Raw genomic sequence first — 17,214 nt, forward strand, 5'->3', positions numbered from 1 at the left:
AGGGTTATAACCAGCCTTTAATAGTGGATCAGGGTTATAACCAGCCTTTAATAGTGGATCAGGTTATAACCAACCCCATGCCTTTAATAGTGGATCAGGGTTATAACCAACCTTTAATAGTGGATCAGGGTTATAACCAGCCTTTAATAGTGGATCAGGGTTATAACCAACCTTTAATAGTAGATCAGGGTTATAACCAACCCCAGGCCTTTAATAGTGGATCAGGGTTATAACCAGCCTTTAATAGTTGATCAGGGTTATAACCAGCCTTTAATAGTGGATCAGGGTTATAACCAGCCTTTAATAGTGGATCAGGGTTATAACCAGCCTTTAATAGTGGATCAGGGTTATAACCAGCCTTTAATAGTGGATCAGGGTTATAACCAGCCTTTAATAGTAGATCAGGGTTATAACCAACCCCAGGCCTTTAATAGTGGATCAGGGTTATAACCAGCCTTTAATAGTTGATCAGGGTTATAACCAGCCTTTAATAGTGGATCAGGGTTATAACCAGCCTTTAATAGTGGATCAGGGTTATAACCAGCCTTTATTAGTGGATCAGGGTTATAACCAGCCTTTAATAGTGGATCAGGGTTATAACCAACCCCAGGCCTTTAATAGTGGATCAGGGTTATAACCAGCCTTTAATAGTGGATCAGGGTTATAACCAGCCTTTAATAGTGGATCAGGGTTATAACCAACCCCAGGCCTTTAATAGTAGATCAGGGTTATAACCAGCCTTTAATAGTGGATCAGGGTTATAACCAGCCTTTAATAGTGGATCAGGGTTATAACCAGCCTTTAATAGTGGATCAGGGTTATAACCAGTCTTTAATAGTGGATCAGGGTTATAACCAGCCTTTAATAGTGGATCAGGGTTATAACCAGCCTTTAATAGTGGATCAGGGTTATAACCAGCCTTTAATAGTGGATCAGGGTTATAACCAGCCTTTAATAGTGGATCAGGGTTATAACCAACCCCAGGCCTTTAATAGTGGATCAGGGTTATAACCAACCCCAGGTCTTTAATAGTGGATCTACCAATAAGTAGCACCCACTTGTATAGAGAGTGCATTGTGTTATGGAGAGAGTTACAAATCTCCTGATGATGTCATGTCTCCTCCTCTGCAGGTGTTGTATAAGGTGTACATGTCCTTCGTGGAGGTGGGCCCTGAGAATGTTCAGACAGCTGACTATTTCAAAGGAGTGGGTGAGGATGAGTTCTGGTGTTTAGCTGTAGTCTGTGTTAGCTGTAGTCTATTTACACATACACTATGCTCTGCATAGCCACTATGAGACTCTCTCCTGATTTCCTGTCTCTGAACCTAAAGACTCTCCCACGTCCCCTGTGCCTCCTCTCTTCCTCCTCCCCCTCTCCCTCCACCCTTCCTCCCCTCTCCCTCCACCCTTCCTCTCTCTCCCTCCACCCTTACTTTTCCTCCCTGTCTCCCCACACCCTTTCTCCTCCTCCCCCTCTTCCTCCCTGTCTCCCTCCACCCTTCCTGCTCCTCCCCATCTTCCTCCCTGTCTCCCTCCACCCTTCCACCTCCTCCCCATCTTCCTCCTCCTCACTCCTCTTCCTCCCTGTCTCCCCCTCCCTTCCTCCTCCTCCCCATCTTCCTCATCCCTTCTCCTCTTCCTCCCTGTCTTCCCATCTTCCTCCACCCCTCTCCTCTTCCTCCCTGTCTCCCTCCTCCCTTCCTCCTCCCCCTCCTCCTCCTCCTCCCCATCTTCATCCTTCTCTCCCTCCTCAGCCTCATTCCTCATCGTCAGTATTGGGGGGACCATGGTGGGTCTGATCTTTGCTGCTCTCCTAGCCTTCATCACACGTTTCACCAAGAAGGTCCGCATCATTGAGCCTCTATTGGTCTTCCTCATGGTCTACCTGGCCTACCTCACCGCTGAGCTCTTCTCTCTGTCCGCCATCTTGTCGTGAGTACATCTTTAGTATGTGTTCTAGAAATCACCACAGAAAATGTGATGGTCTGTACTCAAAAATATGTTGCATTAAACTCACTTAATTTTTCTATGATATTTCTTATTCCGCTGTCATTAGGGTGTGTGTGTGTGTGTGTGCGTGTGTCTGTGTGTGTGTGTATGCCTGGGTCTGTGTGTGTGTATGCCTGTGTTTGTGTGTGTGTATGTCTGTGTGTGTGTGTATGCCTGTGTCTGTGTGTGTGTGTGTATGCCTGTGTGTGTGTATGCCTGTGTCTCTGTCTGTCTGTCTGTCTGTCTGTCTGTCTGTCTGTCTGTCTGTCTGTCTGTCTTGAAAGTATTCAGACCCCTTGACATGTTCCACATTTTATCACGTTACATCCTTATTCTAAAATGGATTAAATAAAACATTTTCCTCAGTAATCTACACACAAAAACCCATTATTACATCACAATACCCCATAATGACATCACAATAACCCATTATGACAAAGCAAGAAGGAAAAAAATGCTTCTTTTTTTTAATCAAAAACTGAAATACCTTATTTACATGAGTATGCATACCCTTTGTTATGAGACTCGAAATTGAGCTCAGGTACATCCTGTTTCTATTGATCATCCTTGAGATGTTTCTACAACTTCTGATTGGGAGTCCACCTATGGTAAAATCAATTGATTGGATATGATTTGGAAAGGCACACACCTGTGTCAGCGTGTACGTGTATATGGGTGTGTGTATAGACCAACATTAAAATACAACCACTGTATGTTACAATATGAACACCTCAACAGGATCTAGCCTCCCTGTAGACCTACATTACAATACAACCACTGTATGTTACAATATGAACATCTCAACAGGACCTATCCTCCCTGTAGACCTACATTACAATACAACCACTGTATGTTACAATATGAACATCTCAACAGGACCTATCCTCCATAAAGACCTACATTACAATACAACCACTGTATGTTACAATATGAACATCTCAACAGGACCTATCCTCCCTGTAGACCTACATTACAATACAACCACTGTATGTTACAATATGAACATCTCAACAGGACCTATCCTCCCTGTAGACCTACATTATAATACAACCACTTTATGTTATAATATGAACACCTCAACAGGACCTATCCTCCCTGTAGACCTACATTACAATACAACCACTGTATGTTACAATATGAACACCTCTACAGGACCTATCCTCCCTATAGACCCACATTACAATATGAACATCTCAACAGGACCTATCCTCCCTATAGACCTACATTACAATACAATCACTGTATGTTACAATATGAACATCTCAACAGGACCTATCCTCCCTATAGACCTACATTACAATACAACTACTGTATGTTACAATATGAACATCTCAACAGGACCTATCCTCCCTATAGACCTACATTACAATACAACTACTGTATGTTACAATATGAACATCTCAACAGGACCTATCCTCCCTACAGACCTACATTAAAATACAACCACTGTATGTTTCAATATGAACATCTCAACAGGACCTATCCTCCCTACAGACCTACATTACAATATGAACATATCAACAGGACCTATCCTCCCTACAGACCTACAATACAATATGAACATCTAAACAGGACCTATCCTCCCTACAGACCTACATTACAATACAACCATTGTATGTTACAACATGAACATCTCAACAGGACCTATCCTCCCTACAGACCTACATTACAATACAACCACTGTATGTTACAATATGAACATCTCAACAGGACCTATCCTCCCTATAGACCTACATTACAATATGAACATCTCAACAGGACCTATCCTCCCTACAGACCAACATTAAAATACAACCAACATCCAAACAATACAGTTGTAAACATGTAATAGGTTTTTGTTTCATCACTGATTCTACGTGTCAGTGTGAATCATGTCTCATATCTCCACCCTTCATAACATTACAGTTGTATATCCAACAGGCTGTGTGTTTGTAGATGGACTGAGGTAGGTAGATTGTATAGCTAACAGGCTGTGTACTTGTAGATGGACTGAGGTAGGTAGATTGTATAGCTAACAGGCTGTGTGTTTGTAGATGGACTGAGGTATGTTAGATTGTATAGCTAACAGGCTGTGTGTTTGTAGATGGACTGAGGTAGGTAGATTGTATAGCTAACAGGCTGTGTGCTTATAGATGGACTGAGGTAGGTAGATTGTATATCCAACAGGCTGTGTGTTTGTAGATGGACTGAGGTAGGTAGATTGTATATCCAACAGGCTGTGTGTTTGTAGATGGACTGAGGTAGGTAGATTGTATATCCAACAGGCTGTGTTTGTAGATGGACTGAGGTAGGTAGATTGTGTATCTGACAGGCTCTGTGTTTGTAGATGGACTGAGGTAGGTAGATTGTATAGCTAACAGGCTGTGTTTGTAGATGGACTGAAGTAGGTAGATTGTATGGCTAACAGGCTGTGTGTTTGTAGATGGACTGAGGAAGGTAGATTGTATAGCTAACAGGCTGTGTGTTTGTAGATGGACTGAGGTAGGTAGATTGTATAGCTAACAGGCTGTGTGTTTGTAGATGGACTGAGGAAGGTAGATTGTATAGCTAACAGGCTGTGTTTGTAGATGGACTGAAGTAGGTAGATTGTATAGCTAACAGGCTGTGTGTTTGTAGATGGACTGAGGAAGGTAGATTGTATAGCTAACAGGCTGTGTTTGTAGATGGACTGAGGTAGGGAGATTGTATATCCAACAGGCTGTGTGTTTGTAGATGGACTGAGGTAGGTAGATTGAACAGCTAACAGGCTGTGTGTTTGTAGATGGACTGAGGTAGGTAGATTGTATATCCAACAGGCTGTGTTTGTAGATGGACTGAGGTAGGTAGATTGTATATCCAACAGGCTGTGTTTGTAGATGGACTGAGGTAGGTAGATTGTATAGCTAACAGGCTGTGTGCTTGTAGATGGTCTGAGGTAGGTAGATTGTATAGCTAACAGGCTGTGTTTGTAGATGGACTGAGGTAGGTAGATTGTATAGCTAACAGGCTGTGTTTGTAGATGGACTGAGGTAGGTAGATTGTATAGCTAACAGGCTGTGTGCTTGTAGATGGACTGAGGTAGGTAGATTGTATAGCTAACAGGCTGTGTGCTTGTAGATGGTCTGAGGTAGGTAGATTGTATAGCTAACAGGCTGTGTTTGTAGATGGACTGAGGTAGGTAGATTGTATAGCTAACAGGCTGTGTTTGTAGATGGACTGAGGTAGGGAGATTGTATAGCTAACAGGCTGTGTGTTTGTAGATGGACTGAGGTAGGGAGATTGTATAGCTAACAGGCTGTGTGTTTGTAGATGGACTGAGGTAGGTAGATTGTATAGCTAACAGGCTGTGTGCTTGTAGATGGACTGAGGTAGGTAGATTGTATAGCTAACAGGCTGTGTGCTTGTAGATGGACTGAGGTAGGTAGATTGTATAGCTAACAGGCTGTGTGCTTGTAGATGGACTGAGGTAGGTAGATTGTATAGCTAACAGGCTGTGTGCTTGTAGATGGACTGAGGTAGGTAGATTGTATAGCTAACAGGCTGTGTGCTTGTAGATGGTCTGAGGTAGGTAGATTGTATAGCTAACAGGCTGTGTTTGTAGATGGACTGAGGTAGGGAGATTGTATAGCTAACAGGCTGTGTGTTTGTAGATGGACTGAGGTAGGTAGATTGTACAGCTAACAGGCTGTGTGCTTGTAGATGGACTGAGGTAGGTAGATTGTATAGCTAACAGGCTGTGTGTTTGTAGATGGACTGAGGTAGGTAGATTGTATAGCTAACAGGCTGTGTGTTTGTAGATGGACTGAGGTAGGTAGATTGTACAGCTAACAGGCTGTGTGTTTGTAGATGGACTGAGGTGAATGAACCTACAGCAGCCAAGGTGATAATGGCAGGGGTCATTTTGCCTTGTTTTGCTGTTCTCCAAATAGCATTTGAAAAAGGTTTTAAATTGTATAGAAATGCAGTAAATCAAATCAAATTTATTTATATATCCCTTCGTACATCAGCTGATATCTCAAAGTGCTCTACAGTAACCCAGCCTAAAACCCCAAACAGCAAGCAATGCAGGTGTAGAAGCACGGTGGCTAGGAAAAACTCCCTAGAAAGGCCAAAACCTAGGAAGAAACCTAGAGAGGAACCAGGCTATGTGGGGTGGCCAGTCCTCTTCTGGCTGTGCCGGGTGGAGATTATAACAGAACATGGCCAAAATGTTCAAATGTTCATAAATGACCAGCATGGTCAAATAATAATAAGGCAGAACAGTTGAAACTGGACCAGCAGCACGGCCAGGTGGACTGGGGACAGCAAGGAGTCATCATGTCAGGTTTCCTGGGCCATGGTCCTAGGGCTCAGGTCAGTTGAAACTGGAGCAGCAGCATGGCCAGGTGGACTGGGGACAGCAAGGAGTCATCATGTCAGGTAGTCCTGGGGCATGGTCCTAGGGCTCAGGTCAGTTGAAACTGGAGCAGCAGCACGGCCAGGTGGACTGGGGACAGCAAGGAGTCATTATGTCAGGTAGTCCTGGGGCATGGTCCTAGGGCTCAGGTCCTCCGAAAGAAAGAGAGAAGGAGAGAATTAGAGAACACACACTTAGATTCACACAGGACACCGGATAGGACAGGAGAAGTACTCCAGATATAACAAACTGACCCTAGCCCCCCGACACATAAACTACTGCAGCATAAATACTGTAGGCTGAGACAGGAGGGGTCAGGAGACACTGTGGACCCATCCAAGGACACCCCCGGACAGGGCCAAACAGGAAGGATATAACCCCACCCACTTTGCCAAAGCACAGCCCCCACACCACTAGAGGGATATCTTCAACCACCAACTTACCATCCTGAGACAAGGCTGAGTATAGACCGCAAAGATCTCCACCATGGCACAACCCAAGGGGGGGCGCCAACCCAGACAGGATGACCACATCAGTGAATCAACCCACTCAGGTGACGCACCCCTTCCAGGGACGGCATGAGAGAGCCCCAGTAAGACAGTGACTCAGCCCCTGTAATAGGGTTAGAGGCAGAGAATCCCAGTGGAAAGAGGGGAACTGGCCAGGCAGAGACAGCAAGGGCGGTTCGTTGCTCCAGAGCCTTTCCGTTCACCTTCCCACTCCTGGGCCAGACTACACTCAATCATATGACCCACTGAAGAGATGAGTCTTCAGTAAAGACTTAAAGGTTGAGACCGAGTTTGCGTCTCTGACATGGGTAGGCAGACCGTTCCATAAAAATGGAGCTCTATAGGAGAAAGCCCTGCCTCCAGCTGTTTGCTTAGAAATTCTAGGGACAATTAGGAGGCCTGCGTCTTGTGACCGTAGCTTACATGTAGGTATGTACGGCAGGACCAAATCAGAGAGTTAGGTAGTAGCAAGCCCATGTAATGCTTTGTAGGTTAGCAGTAACACCTTGAAATCAGCCCTTGCTTTGACAGGAAGCCAGTGTAGGGAGGCTAGCACTGGAGTAATATGATCAAATTTTTTGGTTCTAGTCAGGATTCTAGCAGCCATGTTTAGCGCTAACTGAAGTTTATTTAGTGCTTCATCCGGGTAGCCGGAAAGTAGAGCATTGCAGTAGTCTAACCTAGAAGTGACAAAAGCATGGATTAATTTTTCTGCATCATTTTTGGACAGAAAGTTTCTGATTTTTGCAATGTTACGTAGATGGAAAAAAAGCTGTCCTTGAAATGGTCTTGATATGTTCTTCAAAAGAGAGATCAGGGTCCAGAGTAACGCCGAGGTCCTTCACAGTTTTATTTGAGACGACTGTACAACCATTAAGATTAATTGTCAGATTCAACAGAAGATCTCTTTGTTTCTTAGGACCTAGAACAAGCATGAGCTTCAATTTTCAAAAATGTCCTCTTCCGGACTTCACTCAAACTCAAACCCTGGTTAAGGCCCTGGGCTCAGATTCTCTAAACCCTCTTTGGAAGAAATGTCTTCTAAACTGCCATGTTTTTCTCTTAACTATAGACTTTAGACTTAAGAAGAAAGTTCAGCAAAGTTGCTATTCCTCAAAAAGGTTCTTGGAAATTATATTCTTGAAAATAAAGTTTGTTGGGAAATATTTTTAAATTCCAAGATAGTTCAACCATTGTCTTAAACTCTGGGCAGTGAGAGAAAACAGCTCATGAAAATCAATTGTACATAATTCACTCTCAAACTATATCTGAAAGTTTCAGTATTGTTCATTTTAAGTATATTTTTTTTGTCATTGCTAGCTAGCTAGATAGCTAAATTGGTTGCCTAGCGACAAACATCTTAAGAAGATACGTAAGAAGATATTTGAGGAGTTTGTAAGAAAATCATAAAATCTAAAGATATTGTTGAGGAATTGCACTTACGAACTATCTTATGAACTTCTTAATTTTTTTTGCATTTAAGAAGTGTTTTGTGAATCTGGACCCTGGTCCTCACCTGTCCTTTGTCTCTCTCTCTCTCTCTCTCTCTCTCCGCCTTCAGAATGACGTTCTGTGGTATCGGCTGCAACAAGTACGTGGAGGCCAACATATCCCAGAAATCTCGTACCACGGTGAAGTACACGATGAAAACCCTGGCCAGCATCGCCGAAACCATAATCTTCATTTTCCTGGGCATCTCAGCCGTGGACAAGTCTAAGTGGGCCTGGGACACAGGACTCATCTCCTGTACGCTCATCTTCATCTTCGTCTTCAGGGCCCTGGGTAGGTGTGCCGCCTTACTAAACATTGGTTCAGTACCCAGCGTTGCTACTCTACACATAGCGGAAGGTGCATTACAATACTATACTACTATGTATCAGGGATTGCAGCCCCCTGGGTAAGAGTGGACCTACGCAGCACAAAGAGAGGAGTCTTCTCTGTCCTTAATGAGGATTTATTTGACCAACATTCTTGTCTGGGAGAGCCTTTCGTCAGGGTGCTTGTCTGAGAGAGCCTTTCGTCAGGGTGCTTGTCTGAGATAGCCTTTCGTCAGGGTGCTTGTCTGGGAGAGCCTTTCGTCAGGGTGCTTGTCTGAGAGAGCCTTTCGTCAGGGTGCTTGTCTGAGAGAGCCTTTCGTCAGGGTGCTTGTCTGAGAGAGCCTTTCGTCAGGGTGCTTGTCTGAGAGAGCCTTTCGTCAGGGTGCTTGTCTGAGAGAGCCTTTCGTCAGGGTGCTTGTCTGAAGAGCCTTTCGTCAGGGTGCTTGTCTGAAGAGCCTTTCGTCAGGGTGCTCGTCTGAGAGAGCCTTTTGTCAGGGTGCTTGTCTGAAGAGCCTTTCGTCAGGGTGCTTGTCTGAGAGAGCCTTTCGTCAGGGTGCTTGTCTGAGAGAGCCTTTCGTCAGGGTGCTTGTCTGAGAGAGCCTTTCGTCAGGGTGCTTGTCTGAGAGAGCCTTTCGTCAGGGTGCTCGTCTGAGAGAGCCTTTCGTCAGGGTGCTTGTCTGAAGAGCCTTTCGTCAGGGTGCTTGTCTGAGATAGCCTTTCGTCAGGGTGCTTGTTTGAAGAGCCTTTCGTCAGGGTGCTTGTCTGAGAGAGCCTTTCGTCAGGGTGCTTGTCTGAGAGAGCCTTTCGTCAGGGTGCTTGTCTGAGAGAGCCTTTCGTCAGGGTGCTTGTCTGAAGAGCCTTTCGTCAGGGTGCTTGTCTGAGAGAGCCTTTCGTCAGGGTGCTTGTCTGAGAGAGCCTTTCGTCAGGGTGCTTGTCTGAGAGAGCCTTTCGTCAGGGTGCTTGTCTGAAGAGCCTTTCGTCAGGGTGCTTGTCTGAGAGAGCCTTTCGTCAGGGTGCTTGTTTGAAGAGCCTTTCGTCAGGGTGCTTGTCTGAGAGAGCCTTTCGTCAGGGTGCTTGTCTGAGAGAGCCTTTCGTCAGGGTGCTTGTCTGGGAGAGCCTTTCGTCAGGGTGCTTGTCTGGGAGAGCCTTTCGTCAGGGTGCTTGTCTGAGAGAGCCTTTCGTCAGGGTGCTTGTCTGAGAGAGCCTTTCGTCAGGGTGCTTGTCTGAGAGAGCCTTTCATCAGGGTGCTTGCTTCACACACAGATACTGAACAGAGTCTTGAGGATCCAGCGTGTTTTATCAGCTATCGGGCCACTCTATAAAACCTTTAATGCCAAACAGATGATAAAGTAATCACTCCTTCAATTAACTCCAAAAAGCGTCTGAATATCTGTCGCCCTTTATCAATAATCAAGATGGTACTCTGTACTCAATGATGAGAATGTCCTGGCACGACTTCATTTATACTGTGGTGGTGGGGGGGGATAAGTATTATACTGTAGCTGTTGGAGTCTCTGTCTCTGATCTCTTCCAGGTGTGGTCATGCAGACCTGGGTGTTGAACTGGTTCCGCCTCGTCCCATTGGACAAGATCGACCAGGTGGTGATGTCGTACGGTGGCCTGCGAGGGGCGGTGGCGTTTGCCTTGGTGGTGCTGCTGGATGCAGAACGGGTTCCGGCTAAAGACTACTTTGTGGCCACAACCATCATAGTGGTTTTCTTCACTGTGATGTTCCAGGTAAAGTATTTACTAGAGATATTTAACACTAGAGATATTTAACACTAGAGATATTTTATTACTAGATATATTTTAATACATATTTTATACTAGAGATATTTTATACTAGATATATTTTAATACATATTTTATACTAGAGATATTTTAATACTAGAGATATTTAACACTAGAGATATTTTATTACTAGATATATTTTAATACATATTTTATACTAGAGATATTTTATACTAGATATATTTTAATACATATTTTATACTAGAGATATTTTATACTAGATATATTTTAATACATATTTTATACTAGAGATATTTTATACTAGAGATATTTTAATACATATTTTATACTAGAGATATTTTATACTAGAGATATTTTAATACATATTTTATACTAGAGATATTTTAATACTAGAGATTTTAATACTGGGTATATTTTACTACTAGATATATTTTAATACTAGAGATATTTTAATAATAGATATATTTAATACCAGAGATATTTTAATACTAGTGATATTTTAATACTAGATATATTTTAATACATATTTTATACTAGAGATATTTTAATAGATATTATAATACTAGAGATATTTTAATATATATTTTAATACTAGAGATATTTTTATACTACAGATATTTTAATAGATAGTTTAATACTCAATGTTTTAATAGTAGAGATATTTTAATACATATTTTATATTAGAGATTTTTTATACTAGAGATTTTTTTTATAATAGATATTTTAATACATATTTTATTCTAGAGATATTTTAATACTAGTGATATTTTAATACTAGATATATTTTAATACATATTTTATACTAGAGATATTTTAATAGATATTTTAATACTCGGGATATTTTAATACTAGAGATATTTTAATACTAGAGATATTTTAATACATATTTTATACTATATATATTTTATACTAGATATATTTTAATACATATTTTATACTAGAGATATTTTAATACCAGAGATATTTTAATACATATTTTATACTAGAGATATTTTAATACTAGAGATATTTTAATACCAGAGATATTTTAGTCCAGAAAATAGAATGTTTATCGTTCAAATTTTTCTGTAGAAACAGGGAGATAGACTAGTGTCCTGTCCAGGTGAACTGCCTCACGCTGTAGAAACAGGAGATAGACTAGTGTCCTGTCCAGGTGAAGTACTCACTCTACAGAAACAGGAGATAGACTAGTGTCCTGTCCAGGTGGAGTACTCACTCTGTGATAGTGGATGATGTGTGTGTAGTGGATGATGTGTGATAGTGGATGATGTGTGGTAGTGGATGATGTGTGGTAGTGGATAATGTGTGATAGTGGATGATGTGTGGTAGTGGATGATGTGTGGTAGTGGATAATGTGTGATAGTGGATGATGTGTGGTAGTGGATGATGTGTGTGTAGTGGATGATGTGTGTGTAGTGGATGATGTGTGGTAGTGGATGATGTGTGTTAGTGGATGATGTGTGGTAGTGGATAATGTGTGTAGTGGATGATGTGTGATAGTGGATGATGTGTGTGTAGTGGATGATGTGTGGTAGTGGATGATGTGTGGTAGTGGATGATGTGTGGTAGTGGATGATGTGTGATAGTGGATGATGTGTGATAGTGGATGATGTGATAATGGGTGATAGTAGATCATGTGATAGTGGATAATGTGTGATAGTGGATGATGTGATAATGGATGATGTGTGGTAGTGGATAATGTGAGCGAACAGAGAGCAGTTGTAACGTAATATTAACTGAAGTCTGGACACTGACTGTAGTCTATTATAATATTACCTGAAGTCTGGACACTGACTGTAGTCTATTATAATATGAGCTGAAGTCTGGACACTGACTGTAGTCTATTATAATATTAACTGAAGTCTGGACACTGACTGTAGTCTATTATAATATTACCTGAAGTCTGGACACTGACTGTAGTCTATTATAATATTAACTGAAGTCTGGACACTGACTGTAGTCTATTATAATATAAACTGAAGTCTGGACACTGACTGTAGTCTATTATAATATTAACTGAAGTCTGGACACTGACTGTAGTCTATTATAATATTAACTGAAGTCTGGACACTGACTGTAGTCTATTATAATATTAACTGAAGTCTGGACACTGACTGTAGTCTATTATAATATGAGTTGAAGTCTGGACACTGACTGTAGTCTATTATAATATTAGATGAAGTCTGGACACTGACTGTATGTCTCATGTCATCTATTATAATATGAGCTGAAGTCTGGACACTGACTGTAGTCTATTATAATATTAACTGAAGTCTGGACACTGACTGTAGTCTATTATAATATTAACTGAAGTCTGGACACTGACTGTATGTCTCATGTAGTCTAGTATAATATTAGCTGAAGTCTGGACACTGACTGTAGTCTATTATAATATTAACTGAAGTCTGGACACTGACTGTAGTCTATTATAATATTAACTGAAGTCTGGACACTGACTATAGTCTAGTATAATATTAACTGAAGTCTGGACACTGACTGTAGTCTATTATAATATTAACTGAAGTCTGGACACTGACTGTAGTCTATTATAATATTAACTGAAGTCTGGACACTGACTATAGTCTAGTATAATATTAACTCCTGCAGAACTAGGTGTTCCTTGCATTAAAATTATAGACCAAAAGTTAATTTTATCTCGGGAACCAGAATGGAGAAATATAATGTATCATTTTCACAGCTTTTAATTTTCTTTGAAACCGGTCAAACTGAAATCTCCCTGGTCCACAAATGTTCTCGCTCCGTGTGTGAGAGAGAAGCAGAAATGGAAGAGAGAACTTTACCCGATGTCAGCCAGCGAGATTGTCCATGATGCGTTGATCGTTCTATCGATTTATGACGTCATTCTGCCGATCGTGGTTTTATTGAGGAACGTCAGCTTGACGGCAGAAGAGAAGCTGCACGTATCTCATTATAGACACGTTGACTAACAAACAGCCTTCCACCAAAATGACAGAAATTATAAGCAGAAACATGAGGCGTCGCAGCTATTCCCTCACCCTCCCTGTCGCTCAGCCGCCCCTGAACAACGCGCCCAGGTCGCTTACATCAGCCTTTCAGCCTATCAGATGAAAACATCATGACCGGTTGTGTTTATTAAGCCACATTAAAAATGTAGGGTGATACATTTTAAAAGTGACGCGACTTATCTTCACTATCATGCCCATATAGATCCTTATGAACTTAAAAGGGATTCTAATACTGTATGTAATTCTATGATTAGACCTATGATCATATATAGAGAGGTCCCCATACCGTGAAGACATGACCTCTACTCTCACCCCTTTGTGGAATGTGTGCAGGCTTTTGTTCCAGCCAAGCTGTGTGGCTCAGTCGGTAGAGCATGGCGCTTGCAACGCCAAGCGTCGTGGGTTCGATTCCCGCTGGGGCCACCCATATGTAAAGTAGTGGTCCCAGCCGACTTGTAAGTCGCTTTGGACAAAAGCGTCTGCTAAATGGGATATATTATTATTATTATTATTAATACATCAAACCCAGTCAGTACTCGTTTTTCTGTTGACTCAACAGTCTTGGAGAGATCCTAGCCCCCAGGCTGACCTTGCTCTGCCTGATCCAACACAATGTCTATCTAGTGCTTGTTGTCCTACATTGATAATCATATTGACATGCAGAATCAAGATGTGATTTATCTGTGTATTGATCCAGTGATATCAGAACATGGGGAGGGGCCTGGTGTGTTCCTGTTCACACCCAGTGTTTATGGGGAGGGGCCTGGTGTGTTTCTGTACACACTCAGTGTTTATGGGAGGGGCCTGGTGTGTTCCTGTACACACTCAGTGTTTATGGGGAGGGGCCTGGTGTGTTTCTGTACACACTCAGTGTTTATGGGGAGGGGCCTGGTGTGTTCCTGTACACACTCAGTGTTTATGGGGAGGGGCCTGGTGTGTTCCTGTACACACTCAGTGTTTATGGGGGAGGGGCCTGGTGTGTTCCTGTACACACTCAGTGTTTATGGGAGGGGCCTGGTGTGTTCCTGTACACACTCAGTGTTTATGGTGAGGGGCCTGGTGTGTTCCTGTACACACTCAGTGTTTATGGGAGGGGCCTGGTGTGTTCCTGTACACACCCAGTGTTTATGGGAGGGGCCTGGTGTGTTCCTGTACACACTCAGTGTTTATGGGAGGGGCCTGGTGTGTTCCTGTACACACTCAGTGTTTATGGGAGGGGCCTGGTGTGTTCCTGTACACACCCAGTGTTTATGGGAGGGGCCTGGTGTGTTCCTGTACACACTCAGTGTTTATGGGGAGGGGCCTGGTTTGTTCCTGTACACACTCAGTGTTTATGGGGAGGGGCCTGGTGTGTTCCTGTACACACCCAGTGTTTATGGGGAGGGGCCTGGTGTGTTCCTGTACACACTCAGTGTTTATGGGGAGGGGCCTGGTTTGTTCCTGTACACACTCAGTGTTTATGGGGAGGGGCCTGGTGTGTTCCTGTACACACTCAGTGTTTATGGGGAGGGGCCTGGTGTGTTCCTGTACACACCCAGTGTTTATGGGGAGGGGCCTGGTGTGTTCCTGTACACACTCAGTGTTTGTGGGAGGGATTTACATTTCTCCTCTAATCTCCTGTAACTCCTTCTTTTCTTCACCCCCTTCCCCTTCCCCTTCCCCTCTCTCCCTCTTTCACCCCCCTTCCCCCTTCCCCCTCTCTCCCTCTTTCACCCCCTTACCCTTCCCCTCTCTCCCTCTTTCACCCCCCTTCCCCTCTCTCCCTCTTTCACCCCCTTCCCCTTCCCCTCTCTCCCTCTTTCACCCCCTTCCCCTTCCCCTCTTTCTCTCTCTCTGTCTCTCCCTCTTTCACCCCCTTCCCCTTCCCCTCTCTCCCTCTTTCACCCCCTTCCCCTTCCCTCTTTCTCTCTCTGTCTCTCCCTCTTTCACCCCCTTCCCCTTCCCCTCTTTCTCTCTCTGTCTCTCCCTCTTTCACCCCCTTCCCCTTCCCTCTCTCCCTCTTTCACCCCTTCCCCTTCCCCCTCTCTCCCTCTTTCACCCCCTTCCCCTCTCTCCCTCTTTCACCCCCTTCCCCTCTCCCTCTTTCACCCCCCTTCCCCTTCCCCTCTCTCCCTCTTTCACCCCCTTCCCCTTCCCCTCTCTCCCTCTTTAACCCCCCTTCCCTCTCTCCCTCTTTCACCCCCCTTCCCCTTCCCTCTTTCTCTCTCTCTGTCTCTCCCTCTTTCACCCCCTTCCCCTTCCCCCTCTTTCTCTCTCTCTGTCTCTCCCTCTTTCACCCCCTTCCCCTTCCCCTCTCTCTCTCTGTCTCTCTTTCCCTCTTTCACCCCCTACCCCCTCCTCTCTCTCTCTCTGTCTCTCTGTTTCTCACTCTCTCTCACACTCTCTCTCTCTCTCTGTCTCTCTCCCTCCTACCCCCCCTCCTCTCTGTCTCTCTCTCTCTCCCTCTTACCCCCCCTCCTCTCTCTCTCTGTGTCTCTCTCTTTCCTCCAGGGCCTGACCATCAAGCCTCTAGTGAACTGGCTCAAAGTACCTCGTGCGACCAACCGCAAGCCCACCATCAACGAGGAGATACACGAACGTGTGAGCGATTCAGTTTCATTTCATCATATGAATGTCGTTCGATTGAAATCAACTTCAATATCGTTAATTTCAGTTCCATCTATGTTTCTGTCTTCGTCGCTGACGGCTCAACCACTGTGACCAGTCAGTCACTGTCACATCACAGGAGCAGCTGTCACGGTCTCGAAGCTGAACGGAGACAGACTGACACACACACACACACACACACACACATCTCACCCCTCTGAACGGAGACTGACAGGAGGGACTCACAGATAGAGCTGCAGCACCTCAACTAACACGCACGCACGCACACACACACACACACCTCACCCCTCTGAACGGAGACAGACTGACACACACACCTCACCCCTCTGAACGGAGACAGACTGACACACACCTCACCCCTCTGAACGGAGACAGACTGACACACACACCTCACCCCTCTGAACGGAGACAGACTGACACACACACCTCACCCCTCTGAACGGAGACAGACTGACACACACACCTCACCCCTCTGAACGGAGACAGACTGACACACACACCTCACCCCTCTGAACGGAGACTGACAGGAGGGACTCACAGTTAGAGCTGCAGCACCTCAACTAACACACACACACACACACACCTCACCCCTCTGAACGGAGACAGACTGACACACACACCTCACCCCTCTGAACGGAGACAGACTGACACACACACCTCACCCCTCTGAACGGAGACAGACTGACAGGAGGGACTCACAGATAGAGCTGCAGCACCTCAACTAACACACACACACACACACACACACCTCACCCCTCTGAACGGAGACAGACAGGAGGGACTCACAGATAGAGCTGCAGCACCTCAACTAACACACACACACACACACACACACACACACACACACACACACACACACACACACACACACACACACCTCACCCCTCTGAACGGAGACAGACAGGAGGGACTCACAGATAGAGCTGCAGCACCTCAACTAACACACACACACACACACACACACACACACACATCTCACCCTCTGAACGGAGACTGACAGGAGGGACTCACAGATAGAGCTGCAGCACCTCAACTAACACACACACACACACACACACACACACACACACACACACACACACACACACACACACACACACACACACACACACCTCACCCCTCTGAACGGAGACAGACAGGAGGGACTCACAGATTGAGCTGCAGCACCTCAACTAACA

The 17,214-nt window shown here is 44.3% G+C and overlaps 1 pseudogene; it reads left to right on the forward strand.

The window, feature by feature from the left end:
* Positions 1–17,214, forward strand: part of LOC135532268 (sodium/hydrogen exchanger 5-like) — a 50,268-nt pseudogene that overhangs the window by 20,116 nt on the left and 12,938 nt on the right.

This window comes from Oncorhynchus masou, unplaced genomic scaffold (assembly GCF_036934945.1).
Source record: "Oncorhynchus masou masou isolate Uvic2021 unplaced genomic scaffold, UVic_Omas_1.1 unplaced_scaffold_1793, whole genome shotgun sequence".
Taxonomy (NCBI): Eukaryota; Metazoa; Chordata; class Actinopteri; order Salmoniformes; family Salmonidae; genus Oncorhynchus; species Oncorhynchus masou.